Source organism: Nicotiana tomentosiformis, chromosome 7 (genome assembly GCF_000390325.3).
Source record: "Nicotiana tomentosiformis chromosome 7, ASM39032v3, whole genome shotgun sequence".
Classification (NCBI taxonomy): Eukaryota; Viridiplantae; Streptophyta; class Magnoliopsida; order Solanales; family Solanaceae; genus Nicotiana; species Nicotiana tomentosiformis.
This window is the reverse complement of record NC_090818.1, coordinates 96,886,993-96,902,083: the sequence shown is the minus strand read 5'-3', so window position 1 is coordinate 96,902,083 and position 15,091 is coordinate 96,886,993. Positions and strand designations below refer to the sequence as shown.

Sequence of the window (15,091 nt, the reverse complement as noted above, 5' to 3'; positions counted from 1 at the left end):
TGAACTCAATCTTCGTGAACTTCTTGCATAGCTCCTTCACGCAGTGGAAGTACAGAAGGATCTTGACATTTTTGGTGGACCATTCCTCTTGGACTTGGTGTATCAATAGATCAGAATCCCATATGACCATTAGTTCTTTGACGTTCATGTCGATTGCCATTCTGATCCCAAGGATGCACACTTTGTATACATCCATATTATGGGTACAAGGGAGTCTTATCTTCGCCGATGCTGGATACTGCTGTCTAGATTCCAAAATCAGGACTGACCCAATTCCGATTCCATCGAAAAACATTATCCATCCAAGGTATGATTCTGCAATATCTTATCTAGCTAATAATACTTCTTCATCAGGAAACTACGTAGTGAGTGGCTCGTAATCTCCATCCACCAGATTCTCTGTGAGGTGGTCGGCTTAAGCTTAACCCTTGATAGCCTTCTGCGTTATGTACACAATGTCAAATTCGTTGAGGAGAATTTTCCATTTAGCTAGCTTTCCGGTAGGCATCGACTTCTGGAAGATGTACTTGAGCGGGTCGAGCCAAGATATTAGGTGCGTAGTGTATGCTAATATGTAATGCCTTAATTTCTGGAAATCCAAGTCAGAGCACAACAAGTGCGTTCTATCAAAGTATATTTAACCTCGCATGACGTGAACTTCTTAGTTAAGTAGTAGATAGCCTGCTCCTTCTCCCAGTCTCGTCATGCTATCCCAACACACAGCCGAAGGCATTATCCAAGACTGACATATATTGTAATAATGGCTTCCCGGGTTCGAGGGGAACCATCACTGGTGGATTTGACAAATACTCTTTGATTCTATCGAAGGCTTTCTGGCACTCTTCTATCCATTTTGTGGCAGCATCCTTTTTTAGCAACTTGAAAGTGGGTTCACAGATTACCGTGGACTGAGCTATCAAGTGACTGATGTAGTTTAGTCTACCCAGAAAACTCATCACATCTTTCTTACTCTTTGGTGGTGGCAATTCCTGAATGGCTTTGATTTTTGATGGGTCCAATTCTATCCCTTTCTTGCTTACACTGAAGCCCAACAGTTTTCCAGCAGAGACTCCGAACGTGCACTTTGCTACATTCAATTTCAAACTGTACCTCCGCAGGCGTTCAAAAATTTTTCCCAAATCATCCAAGTGCTCTGAACTCTTTCGAGACTTGATGATGACATCATCCACATACACTTCAATCTCCTTATGAATCATGTCGTGAAAAAGGGTCGTCATGGCCCTCATGTAGGTGGCACCGGCGTTCCTGAGGCCGAACGACATGACTCTATAACAATATACTCCCCAAGGTGTGGTGAAGGCTGTCTTTTTTGCATCTTCATCGTGCATCAAGATTTGGTGGTACCCAACAAAACAATCTACAAACGACTGCAGTTCATGCTTCTCGCAGTTGTCGATGAGGATGTGGATATTTTGCAGATGAAAGTCATCCTTCTAGCTTTGTTGAGATATCGGTAATCCACGCATATCCTGATCTTTCCGTCTTTCTTGGGTACTGGAACTATATTTGCCAACCAGCTGGGAGAATTGGTGACCCTTACCACATTTGCCTCTAGCTGCTTGGTCACTTCCTCCTTTATCCTCAGACTTAAATCGAGTTTGAATTTTTTAGGTTTCTGCTTGACCGGCAGTCAGGTAGGATCAGTGGGTAATCAGTGCAAAACAATATCAGTACTTAATCCCGGCATATCATCATATAATCATGCGAACACATCAATGTATTGTCAGAGGAGCTCAACCAGCTTTTTTTTCTGCTAGGCTTCTAGATGAATGTTGATTTTGGTTTCTTTCACGTCTTCTTCACTTCCAAGGTTGACCACTTCCGTTTCTTCGAGGTTGGGCATTTTCTGACTCTCCAATTGTTTGATCTCCTATTGGAGATTGTCTGGCATCATACTCTCTTCATACTCCTCATAATTTGGGTCGTTGCGCTCGACAATTTTTTTACATGTCACAATCGCGGAACGCTGGTTTTTAGCATTTGATTACTGAAAAAAAAGCTGAGTAAAAATGAAGCAGTAAATAAAGTTGTAATGTTTTAAGAAAATGATTCTTTTTATTTCATCAAAAGAGGAACATCTTAAGCGCTCAAAACAGGAAAATGACAAAAAGGTACAGACACAGTGCATGCCTCAATTGACCGTGCACTTTTCAAAAAGAAAACTTTTATTGTTTCACACTACTAAGACTCCCGGCGAATCAAAGATGGACTGGCAGTCCAATTCCATAGCTCTTCTCCTAGTTCGACATCCCTGATAGTTGGTGTCTTGATGTTAGTCCCTTCACAACATTCTTTGATCATATTCACGAATAGCTTTCCCATTCCGTCGATGATATCATCTTCTGGTACTGAACTCGAGCCCAGACTTAAAACATGCTCTGGCACAAAAACCTTTTTCTCGGAGCTACCATTATGAGCTTTCCCCACCGGAGGCTGATATCCTATGCTGGCATTTATCAATAATATGAAGGGCTTTGTATTGACTTACACCTTCGATGGGAAGTTCGTCTCTGCTGAAAGTGATCATTTTGCTTCGACCATTTTCCCAATTGTTGCGGCCAACGCCTCACTGGTGGTGTTGCTTGGTACACTTACCCCACTTAGTACTTTCAACAGGGCATACTTATGCCTGTCAGAGCTTATCAAAAAGTCTATAATTGATATTTGTGCCAGAGTTTTCTTCAGCTGCTCCTCCACGGAGTACTCTTTGGTCAACATTATCTTCCAGAACTCGACGGCTTTTGGGTCTGTTATGTTCCTTCTTTGAATTTTCTCTCTACCCAAGTTCCCTTGATTGGCAACTTCAAGACCGTAGAATCTCCCAGACCTAGTCATACCATGGGGTGCGGCAGAGTATGTCATCTTGGCCTTCCCCTTCTGCTGGTATGTCCATGGGACAGTTTTGTATTTCCGACTCTCTTCGTCCCCTATAGCAATGACTGGTTATCGCTAATAAGTTTGAACTGTCACTGTAGGTTTCACTTGTACTATAATCTTTGGAGCTCTTTGAGATGGGATCCTGGCGGCTTCTACATTTCCTATTGTGACAATCATTCCCTTTAGATCATATTCTCCGTCTAATGTGATCATGTTGACTCCCTGGTTTCAGTGATTTGGCAGCGAATTGTGATTCACATTGGGAGGCATCGGAGTGCAGTGAATGGCTCCGCTCTTGATCAGTGTTTCAATCTTATTTTCAGCTTAAACCAATCTTCAGTATCATGTCCAGGCACGTTGGAATGGTACACGCACCTTTTAGTTGCTTCAAAATACTTGGAGGGAAACTCAGGAAACCTACCTTCAACTAGGTGTATCAATCCTTCTCTTCTCAATCTCTCAAACAATTGGGCCAGAGGCTCAGCAATCGGGGTATAATTTTTGAGACTCCTCTCTTCAAAATTGGGACAAAGGCGTGGTGCATAAGAGAGTCAATTTTGGTGGGTAGTTGTTTGGACAAGAGCATATGATCATTATGGGTTCGGGTTGTTGTGGGCTCGAGATGGGTTGTATTGTGGTTGAGGATGATAATATGGTTGCGTATTATAGAATGAAGCGTAGGTGGGTGGTGGTGAATAGTTGTTCAGGAAATAGGCAGTGTTTCTGTGATATGGGTTGGGTTGATAGTAAGGGACGACTACTGAGACCTCCTCTTTCTTCTTCTTTCCACTACTGATTGACCTTGATTGGATTGCCTTGCTGGCCGCTTGCAGTGCTGCCATGGATTGTACTTTACCAGATTTTATACCATCTTCAAAGAAATCTCCCATCTTGACCAACTCGGGGAATTTCCGTCCCATCATTCCCATCATTCTTTCGAAGTATATCCCTTCCTAGGCTCTGATGAGATACTTGGTTAATTCACTGTCGTCTAGCGGAGATTGCGCCCTGGCGGCCTCTGACCTCCACTATCGTGCATATTCTTGGAATGACTCGGATGGCTTTTTCTGCAGGTTCACCAGTGCGAACCTATCGGGAGTGATTTCTGTGTTCAATCGAAAGCGGTTCATGAAGTCCTCCACCATATCTTGCCAGGTTCTCAAGTTTGCGGATAATTTTGAGTATACCAAGTGAATGCTTATTCCGTTAGGCTCCTTATAAATAACTTCATTCCTAGCTTCTCGTTCCTCCCCACTCCGACTAACTTCTCACAATATGCCCTTAAATACGCGTGGGAGTCACCTGTCCCATCAAAGATATCGAACTTTGGAGGCTTATACCCTAGTGGAATATCCACATACGGATGGATACACAGATCCTCGTACTCTAAACTTTCACTTCCTCGGGCGAGTTGGAGGTTCTTCAGTTGTTTTCTCAAGATTTGCAGCTGCTCAGATACTAACTCCTCTTCCTTAAGTCTGGCTTCCCTCTCCATCTTGCCGTATTGGTCAATCTCGTAAGCCACCCCGACCGTGACATGCACTGTAAAGATAGGTTTAGAAATGGAATATATAGAGGGAACATATCACTCATTAGCAGCGGTATATGCCACATGTATGTGCTGATTTGTGTGACTGGTAAAAGTGACTCCGTCACGAGGAGGGATGTGAGTTGGGTTGGTGGTGATATGCGGGTTTTGTTGTATTTAAACATATTGTGGTACTTAGGGAGTGTGGATAGGGGGATTTGGTGGGTTTGTGGGGGTTACTGGAGGTATGACTTGAGTAGTGGGGACTAAAGTTGGGTGTTGTTGTTTTGGCGTGATGTGGAAGGAAAGTGGTCAGGAATCAAATCCAAAGAAGGAAAGCGAGGTGGTTGAGGAAGCGTTGCCACGGTCAGATGTGCTAGTTCCCTGATATGTTGTACTTCCTCCCTTAGAGACTCCATTTTCTGGGCCATCCTGGCCACGTGTTCATCATTACTGGTATCGTCCTTCTCCCCCGATTGCCCCGGGTTGTCGGCTATGACCAGAGCATGTTTAGTCGGGTTATCTGTAGCTGACATCTTTCCCTTTGATCTTAGATTGTACGGTGGTTCCGCCAGTTTTAGGTCGACACAAACCAACTTTTCTTTGGGGGGTAATAATAAAGCAAAAGAACAACATAAAAAGAAAGAAAAGAAAAGAAACAAGAGTCAGCTTCTTCATTTATACAAGCAGGAAATTGCACAAAGCAATTAATTCGCGCATTAAGGCTAGTGCATTTTCATAGAATTCATGGGACCTCTCATTGTCGGAGGTAGGCCTAAATCACAGATGTTTGACAAATATTTAGACTAAACATATTTATATCCTAAGCAAGTTTGTTTTCATTGATAATTTGGACTGAGATAAGTGGGAACAAAGATTACATCATTGTTTCATAGAACTGTATGGGCTTGAACAACTTGCCCTTTAGGAAAATAAAAAGAAAACAGGGAAGGGTACAAAGTGGGAAAGAAAGGAAAATCAACCAACTTCTAGTAACCGTCCCCGGAATCATTTCCCATTTCCTCTTCATCTTCTGGTTCCTTCTCTAGGTCTTCTTCAAACTCCTCCTCGTCATCGTTGAACTCCGACCCTTCTTCTGGATCTCTACTAGACTCTATTTGGATGCACTCCACTACCCGGTCATTGTCTTCAGCAGGTGGCAACATGTGATCGATGGATCCTGGGACCACTTGACGATGCATTGAGGTAGTCACAAGGTAATGTGGCAGAATCTCATGGTAGATTTGCAAAGCAGCCACTGTGTCCTCCAGCTAGGCTATACCCTCTCTGCTTGGTCGGGCCAGCTTGTCTTCCTCGTTGATCTAGACATAATGCTCAGGAGTGCACTATGAGTTTTGACTCATCGGCATTGTGACCAAGTCGTTCCATTCTTCTTGGAGGCTTCTTATCCTAGGGATCGAAATTTGTCCGTTGTACTCATCCTCGCATAGCACCGTCCTTGTCCATAGAGGCACATCCTGGTTCATCCCAAATTGTTTGAGAACCCACACGGGTGAGTATGGTTGGATGTCCTCAAGTCCGATCAGCACAATGAAGTATTTCTGAGGAGTCTTTAAGATTTCTCTTCCACCTAACCATGGTAGCTTCCGGTTGACCCATTCTCCACTTAGATTGGTCAGCATTTCCGTCCACTCTTCTTGCCCATGTGGGGAGACCCAATGTCTTATCCTCTCGTTGTGACTGCTGATCATGTTGTTGCGCCCACAAAGTAGTCAATGGTGGCCTCTCGCTGGAAGAAATGTTTTGTTGCACAGATCTGAAGCAGCAAGTTACAACCCTTAAAATTGTACCCTCGTGTACATGCAGACAAAGCCCTCAGCATCTCAGCTAGCACCATCAGCACCAAAGTAGCTTGAAGGTTTCCACAGAAGGTTTCCAGAATCACGGGTAATAAGTTGATGTTGATTCGACCCCTTCTCTGCGGGAAGACCAATAATCCCAACAGTGCCAATGAGAAGGTGATAGGCCTAAGACTCTCCAATGTTGCTTGATCATACTGAAATTCTCCCGAATACCATTCATAGCTTCCGCGATGTCCAAATCTGTCAAACAACTAGTCGAGGCTCGCACATCCATCCTCCATATTTCTCAGACCCCGATTGTTGGCCAGGCCTAAAGCATCCAAGAACCTGTAACCGGGCATAATAACTGGTAATATTGGCTTCCATCCGTTTAACGGCAGCTCCGTGAAACTAGTAACTTCTTCCATTGTCGGTATTAACTCATAGTCGGCAAACTTGAACACCACCTTAGCCGGATCCCAGAACTCTATCAACAGGCGAGTGAGCACCCTGTCTGCTCGGATGTTTAGCAAAGCGGTCAGTGCCCCCAAGTGTGTTTGAATATCATTTCCGTGTTCCCGGCGAATGTTCTTCCACCATTACTTCAACTTTTATGGCGCTCCCATCATGGTAATCTCAAGGATGTTTTGGTTGATTTCCATTTTCTGAAATGGGTAAAAGAAAGGTGTTTGGTAAGTGTTTGCTTCGGATCTTTAAGTGTCTTATCAGGTTTGTTTGTCTTTCTATAGAAATCTTGGGTGCATGACCCGTTGACATTAGGGTGGTTTCCTAATTGTGTGTCGATACCAAGGACCGACTCACCCAAGGTTTATGCAGTATGACATATTCTTGCTAGAGTAGAGTGTTTCATACTTTTTAGTTGGAAGGACGGCTGTGAGAAGTTATGTCAGTTGACCTTACAAAGCCATTCTCTAAAACTAGAGAGTTTTGAAAAGAAGGTTTGGAGGGGTGTAAAAGACAACCCTCGCGTGCCATTATGTGTGATAGTGTACTGCCAAGACTCGATAGGAAACAATGTGATGACAGTATATATAAAGCAGTAACAGATAAGGGTGTAGCAATAATAATCATGATACTAAGCATAAGGAGAAAATAAAGCAGGTAAGCATGTATTGCAAATTTAATCTACAATTAAAGCAATATACAAATAAGTCTAAATGCCAAATTTAGTCTAAGTCTTCTAAGGTCAGAACCTAAGTGTGAAATTCCCCAGCAGAGTCGCCATGTTATTGCGCCCTATTTTACACTAGTCAAAACAAGCTTCAACTTGTGGTTTCTCTATTGTTGATAAAAGAGAGTCATCACCTAATATTTAAAGGTATACTAGGGAACCTATTTAATTACTTAAGTTTATATTCTTTATTGGTCTACTAACCGATGAGATCATGGGTAAGAGTTCTTGTTCTTCTAAGGGGAAGGTGTTAGGCACCCCTTAAAATCTACCTGAGGTAGCTCCATAGGACTTAGACTAGACTTGGAATTAATTATTTGTACCATGCCTTAACTAGTGTTCTAAGGGTAAAGCTTACCATATATTAGGACATAGTTTCTACAAAGGGGGAGTATGGTTTAAAGAAGATGGATTGAAAGAAAAGCCTTTTGGAAATTAGTGTTAGTATATATATGCTTAAAAAGAAAACTTTGAAAGTGACGAGCTCAGAACACACACCTAAATTATGCTCGCTAATCAAATGTTGTATAGTATAATATCGTATCCACAGGGATTGGATTTAAACAGTATTATCGTAGTTTCTAGCTTGGTTGCTATCCAAGATGATCAACAATTGAGATTTATATGATTTCTAACTACAATTAACTAAAAATCTAAAACTATTAATTAATGACAATTGCAACAGAGATAAGCAAGAAAGTTATCAATGGGAGAAAATAGGGGTTGATAGGATAGGTGCAAGATAATTGTTTGGGATCTAACTCTAGATAATTCACTTCTAATGATTAAGTGAGTCTCTCGAATTCACTCAATTATTAGTTCAAACGTTTAGCAAAAACTCCTCCTCTCGATTAAGTCTTAACTTTACAAGATGAACCAATTTAAGCATGTGAAGAAATGCAAGAATGCGTAGTGGATTGGTCTTTAGGAGAACCTCTCTCGATTATTCTCCTAACTAGGATTAATCAATGATTCAACTAGCCTCTCTCGATTACTAAGAAGAATTAATGAACTAAACCAACAATATAATGCAAAGATATCACAAGTCATGCCTCTCTCGATTACATGAACAAGTGAATAATAGATGCAACAGTTAAATCATCCAAAAATGCTTCAATACATAAAACTAGAGTTATAATCCACAAACAATCATTAATATACCAAATCCATCAAACCCTAAAGGGAACTACTCCATATATATGGAGCAATTCATCACAAATATAGTTAAAGTAATGGAAAACATAAATTCAACTCAAACTCGTGTCTTGAGTGAGGAAGGAATGATGAAATCCTTTTGCTCCTGTTCTTCCAACTCCTTCTTAGCCTCCTTAGGCCGAAAATGTGTGAAAAGTCCAAAAAATAATGTTTTTCCATGTATTTATACCAAGTAGGGTCGTGCCTAGACGAAACCACCTTCTGCTAGTCGAAATAGGACATTGGCTCTGTAAAATTTGCACAGGCGCGCCGCATGGGGCGACGCGCCATGTAGGGCATTAGTGGGGAAATCGAGAGAGCTCAACTTCTATCAGGCAACCAAAAATATAGTGTTGCGTCGCACAGTGCGTCGTATTAGTGCAAATTTCTCAGAGTACAGATTTTGCTTGCGTTTTGACATCCAGACTTCGTTCTCGACCCCTGAACACGATCCCGGCTTAATCCCTTGGGCTTGTACTCAGACTTCAAAGCTCCAAATCACTCGAATTCATTCCATAACATCTACATAGCTCAGAATCACTCCTACAAGGCATAAAATACACAATAAGTGCAAAACACTATCAATTAAAGCTCAAAACGAATAAAGTGCAGTAAATTAGAGTACAACAGGCGACTTAAACATGAGTTTATAGCCTACCATCAACACTCCACACTTAAACCATTGCTCGTCATCGAGCAATCAAACTACAGTTCATATAGACACGACATTTTTAAACAACTCCCGTAACTCATCACACCAAGAATATTTACAACAGATTAAGCACAATAGCATAACATCCTCGCCTCAAGATTTAACTCAAAAGCACCACGCATTTTTTATAACCCGCTCACTTACTCTAACACAGAGGTCAAGCATTACCTTTCCTTCGTGAATCAAGTGCCCTCACACAACAATAGAGAGTAGTTCCACACACAATAAAATTTAAGAACAAATAGGAACTCAAGATAGAAAACATTCACTCATTCTCAGAAACAACACTCATATGCCACAAAAGACGTACCTAACAGAAGAAAATCTTCCTGTCTTTTTCCTTCAACTTTAATCCCTCAAGACCTGCCGATGATATCCATCATCGAGAAAAATCAAAATCTTTTCAATTTTTATGGATTAACTACTAAAACTAACAAAACAAAAAAAACTAAAACTAATATACATACATACGTACAACATATCCCCCACCCCACACTTTAAGTTGTGGCATGTCCCCATAACACACAATTAAAAAGAATAAGGTAAAGAAAACTTCCCTAAACATCTAGTCGGGGTCTGAGTCAAAGTCGGGATCCATTCCTCGCCTTCGAACTAATGCGCACATCCATGCAGATAGATTTTTCTCAACCTTTTTGGGGTACACCCCACACTTATCTTTCTCGCTCAGTGCAACCTTCTCCTTCGAGCCCTTCACTTTCCACTAAACACTCGCAGGTGGTTTTTCTTTTTGTGCCCCCTTTTCCACATTCATATCAAAAGTAACTATCTCATCACCTACTCTAAGCATGAGTTTCCTCTCGTGTATATCTAATATAGCTCTACCCGTCGCTAAGAATGGTCTTCCTAGGATGAGGGGGACCTCCCTGTTCTCCTCTATATTCACCACTATAAAGTCTACATGAAATACAAACTTATCTACCTAAACTAACACATCTTCCACTATCCCCTCATCTATTAAAGTCGTTCGGTCTGCTAGCTGCAAAGATATTGGCATTGACCTTATCTCTCCAATCTCCTTCTCTAGTTTTCGATAAATAAATAGAGGCATTAGATTAACTGAGGCACCATAATCACATAAAGATTTATCAAAATTGATAGTTCCTAATGAGCAAGGTATAGTAAAAATTCCCGTATCTCCACACTTTTGTGGGAGTTTTGTTTTGCAATATCACGCTGCAATGCTCTATGAGCTTGACCACTGAGGTCTCATCTATCTTCCGCTTCTTTGTAAGGATATCCTTCAAGAATTTATCATAACCTGACATTTGTGAGAGCACTTCTGTAAATGGTAAGTTTACATGAACCTGTTTCAGTACTTCCAGAAATCTCCCAAACTGCTTATCCAGCTTTTCTCTATATAGCTTTTGAGGGAAAAGTAGTGCAGGAATATGCTCACTCTCATCATGTTCTTCCCTTTTCGATTTTTCTTCCTTCTTCTTTTTCTACGCTTTCATCAGGCCTTTCTTCTTTTTATCAACATCATTCTTAAGCTGCTCCCCACTTCCTTTTTCAAGTTTCACATCATTTTGGATCGGGGTGGTATCTTTTAACACTTTCCCACTTCTCAGAGTTACTGTATTCAATATTTCTTTAGGATTTCTCTCAATACCAGCCGGGAGAGTTCCTGGAGCCCTCTCAGATAATATTGTTGCAATTTGTCCCACTTGTCTCTCCAGGTTTCGAAAACTAGTGCCCAATTCTTTGATAGCTGCTCCATGAGCATCCAGCCTCTCATCTGTCTTGATAATGAAGGCCATCATTAGATCCTCTAGACCAGGCTGAATAGGCTGAAATTGTTGCCTCTACTGCTTTTGGTATGCTGAAGCTCCTTGTCCCTGCGGTCTAGGGTTATTTTGTTTCCAAGCATTCACAGTACCTCCAGGTGAACTCCATGAAAAACTAGGGTGCCTCTAACCCATTTCATTAAAATTTTAGTTCCACACAACATTTACTTCCTCAATTGAGGCTTGACACTCATGAGTAGGGTGTCCTCTTCCACATATATCACAAGCTATGTGAGGCTCATTTTGTATCGAGGCTACGGTCAGCTTTCGTATTTCTTTAACCATAGCATCAAGCTATACCTGCACAAATGTATTAGCATCAACTTGGTGAACACCGATTGATCTTCTTCTTTCAACACTCTCAAAGGGCCATTGATTTGTATCTTCAGATAACTCATCAAGAATTGTAACTATTTCCTATGGAGTCTTCTTCATCAAGGGACTTCTAGCTGCATTGCTCAATGTTCTGTGCGAGGCCGGTATCAATCCATCCCAAAAGTCCTGGAGTTGCATCCAGAGTTCAATTTCGCTATGTTGACACTTTATAACAATCTCCTTAAACTTCTCACATGCTTCAAAAACAGTTTCAGTATCTTTCTAGCAGAAGTTATGGATTTCTCTTCCAAACTTGCCCATTTTAGCTGAGGAGAAATATTATCAAGGAATTTTCTGGTCATCTCCTCCCAAGTTCTAATGGATCCAGTGGGCAAGCTTTGAAGCCACTATTTTGCATCATCTTTAAGAGAAAAAGGGAATGCCCTTAAATACACTACATCTTGTGACACACCATTGTATTGAAAGGTGTTCATAATCTCCTTGAAGTCCATTAGATGTGTGTTTGGATCTTCGTTTGGCTTCCCTTTGAAGACACAACAATTCTGAAGAGTTTGAAGCAACCCTTGCTTCAATTCAAAGTTGTTTGCTACAATTGGGGGTGGTCTAACACTTGATAATCCTTGATTATAGACTGGTCTAGCATAATCGCCAAGTGGTCTCCCAGGCCCGGGGGCCATATTTCTGAATTGGTCTGCAACCAAGGGTTGATTTTGAGCTATTCTCCGATCCCTCTCTTCTTCATAGATGATCTGTGAATCTCTAAAAACTGTTTCCTCAGCATCCTGTGTAGCTTTTTCCTATTGTTAGACTGCCTCTCATGCAGCCAAATCTACATTATACTCACCGTTTCTAGCCATAAGTTCTTTGGTTGAGGATTGCCCAACCTTTTCTGTTATCTTGGTGAGATTTCTTCCTTCCTCAGCTGTCGCATTTGTTTTTCTATCTCGGGCTCGTACGGTAGCACTTCCTTTGCAGAAGTTCGAGTCATGCACCAATGTTAACATGTAACCTGCGCACAGTCAAAGAACACCAAACATAAAAAGAGAAAAATCAAATTAAATAGAAAGAAAATATTCCTGAATTAGCACTAAAAACTATTTCAAACACTGCTGATTGCCAATCCCTGACAACGATGCCAAAATTTAACGAGCTCAGAACACACACCTAAATTATGCTCGCTAATCAAATATAGTATAGTATAATATCGTATCCATAGGGATTGGATTTAAACAGTATTATCATAGTTTCTAGCTTGGTTACTATCCAAGATAATAAATAATTGAGATTTATATGATTTCTAACTACAATTAACTAAGAATCTAAAACTATCGACTAAATACAATTGCAACAAAGGTAAGCAAGGAAGTTATCAATGGGAGAAAATAGGGGTTGATAGGATAGGTGCAAGGTAATTGTTTTGGATCTAAATCTAGATAATTCACTTCTAATATTTAAGCGAGTCTCTCGAATTCACTTAATTATTAGTTCACACATTCAGCAAAAGCTCATCTCTTGATTAAGTCTTAATTTCAAAAGATGAACCAATTTAAGCACGTGAAGATATGCAAGAATGTGTAATGGATTGGTCATTAGGAGAACCTCTCTCGATTATTCCCTTAACTAGGTTTAATCAATGATTCAACTAGCCTCTTTCGATTACTAAGAAGAATTAATGAACTCAATCAACAATATAGTGCAAAGATATCACAAGTTATGCCTCTCTCGATTACATGAACAAGTGAATATAGACGCAATAGTTAAATCATCCAAAAACCCATCAATACATAAAACTAGAGTTATAATCCACAAACAATCATCAATACACCAAATCCATCAAAGCTAAAGGTAACTACTCCATATATATGGAGCAATTCATCACAAATATAGTTAAAGTAATGGAAAACATAAATTCAATCCAAACTCGTGTCTTGAGTAAGGAAGGAATGATGAAATCCGTGTGCTCGTGTTCTTCCAATTCCTCCTTAGCCTCCTTAGGTCGAATATGTGTCATAAGTTCGAAAAATAATATTTTTCCATGTATTTATACCAAGTAGGGTCGGGTCCCGAAGAAACTACTTTCTCTTAGTCGAAATAGGACATTGGCTCTGCAAAATTTGCACAGGCGCACCGCATGGGGTGACGTGCCATGCGGGGCATTAGTGGGAAAATACAGAGAGCTCAACTTCTGTCAGGAAGCCAAAAATACACTACTGCGTTGCACAGTGCGTCGCATTAGTGCATATTTGCTTGCGTTTTGACATCCAGACTTGGTCCTCGACCCCTGAACACGATCCCGACGTAATCCCTTGGGCTTGTATTCAGACTTCAAATCTCCAAATCACTCGAATTCATTTCATAACATCTACATAGCTTGGAATCACTCTTACAAGGCATAAAACACATAATAAGTACAAAACACTATCAATTAAAGCTCAAAATGAATAAAGTGCAGTAAATTAGAGTGCATCAAGCGACTAAAACATGAGTTTATAGCCTACCATCAGAAAGATGGAAACGTTTGTGTAAGTGTGAAAAAGAAATCAAGTTAAAGCCTTTTATGTCCTAAATCATGGAGGTTCGGGTAATTCTAACGTGGTAAAAGAGTGTTATGCAAATGATTCTAAGACGTACCTTGGTTTTGAAGTAGAAACCATTTGAAAACCCTTTGTTTTAATGCAGCATCACCTTAGTAGTTTTGAAATAGCTTATTCCTTTTGGAAGATTAAACCGAGACAATTCCGATTTTTTTTAAAAGAGGGATGGTTGCATTTGTTAAGCCTTTGGGCTTCAAAAAATCTTTAAGAAAAGAGTTAGTAAACCATGACAAATTAATAACAACGTATGATTATCGGATATGATATTAATTGCTAACTAAGGCTTCTTTTTTAATCCTAAGTTCTTTAGGCTTGCCTAAATCATTCTATGAATTAAAAGATAAGGATAAACATTCAATCAAATATATATATTTGTCACATACATAATGAGAGATAACAAACAGGAAACAGGAACAAGCAATGACATATTGCAAACTAAGGAAATGGTGAAATAATAAATAAAGGGATAAAAGGAAAGGGGTGACTCTGGGAGGTTTGGGCCTTGAAGGACAGGCCCAGCAGTAGCAAATGACGAGCGAAGGCAGACCCTTGGACCACAGTAGAGTTGGACTTGGGCCTGAGTTCTGTAAGAACTCAACAAGCCTAAATCATTTGTATATGAACAAAAATAAAAGAGAAGGTCATTAGAATAACAGTATTTTATCCATACATATAAAATTCTCAATCTAAATCTGGAACAATCATTGATAGTGTTCGAATGCTTAAAGAAATCAACTAAGCAAAGATTAAAAGAAGAGATTACTAACAATACCTAAATGCTTAGGGAATCTTGCTAATGTGGAGGTTGTGTATAGTAAATGATTTACATTGAATACCTTTCGTTGCCATTAAACACCAAACCCAAAGATAGCAATTAGTGTCAATGAATTAAAGGCTAAGGAGAGAGTTTTACTCAAGGCTGATGCCCTATTTGAATCCCCCGACACTTCAAAGTTCCCAAGGGTCTCAAGGACCAGGGCAATGCTTGTGTCGGGGAGAGAAGCATAACCTAGAGTTTAACTCTACTCCC

The 15,091-nt window shown here is 40.4% G+C and overlaps 1 non-coding gene across 1 annotated transcript; it reads left to right on the top strand.

Annotated features, from left to right (window-relative positions):
- Positions 1 to 11,654: 11,654 nt before the first annotated feature.
- LOC117275837 (small nucleolar RNA R71) lies at positions 11,655 to 11,761 on the top strand. Its single transcript, XR_004506056.1, has one exon. It is a non-coding gene; the product is annotated as a small nucleolar RNA R71 (small nucleolar RNA).
- Positions 11,762 to 15,091: the final 3,330 nt, after the last annotated feature.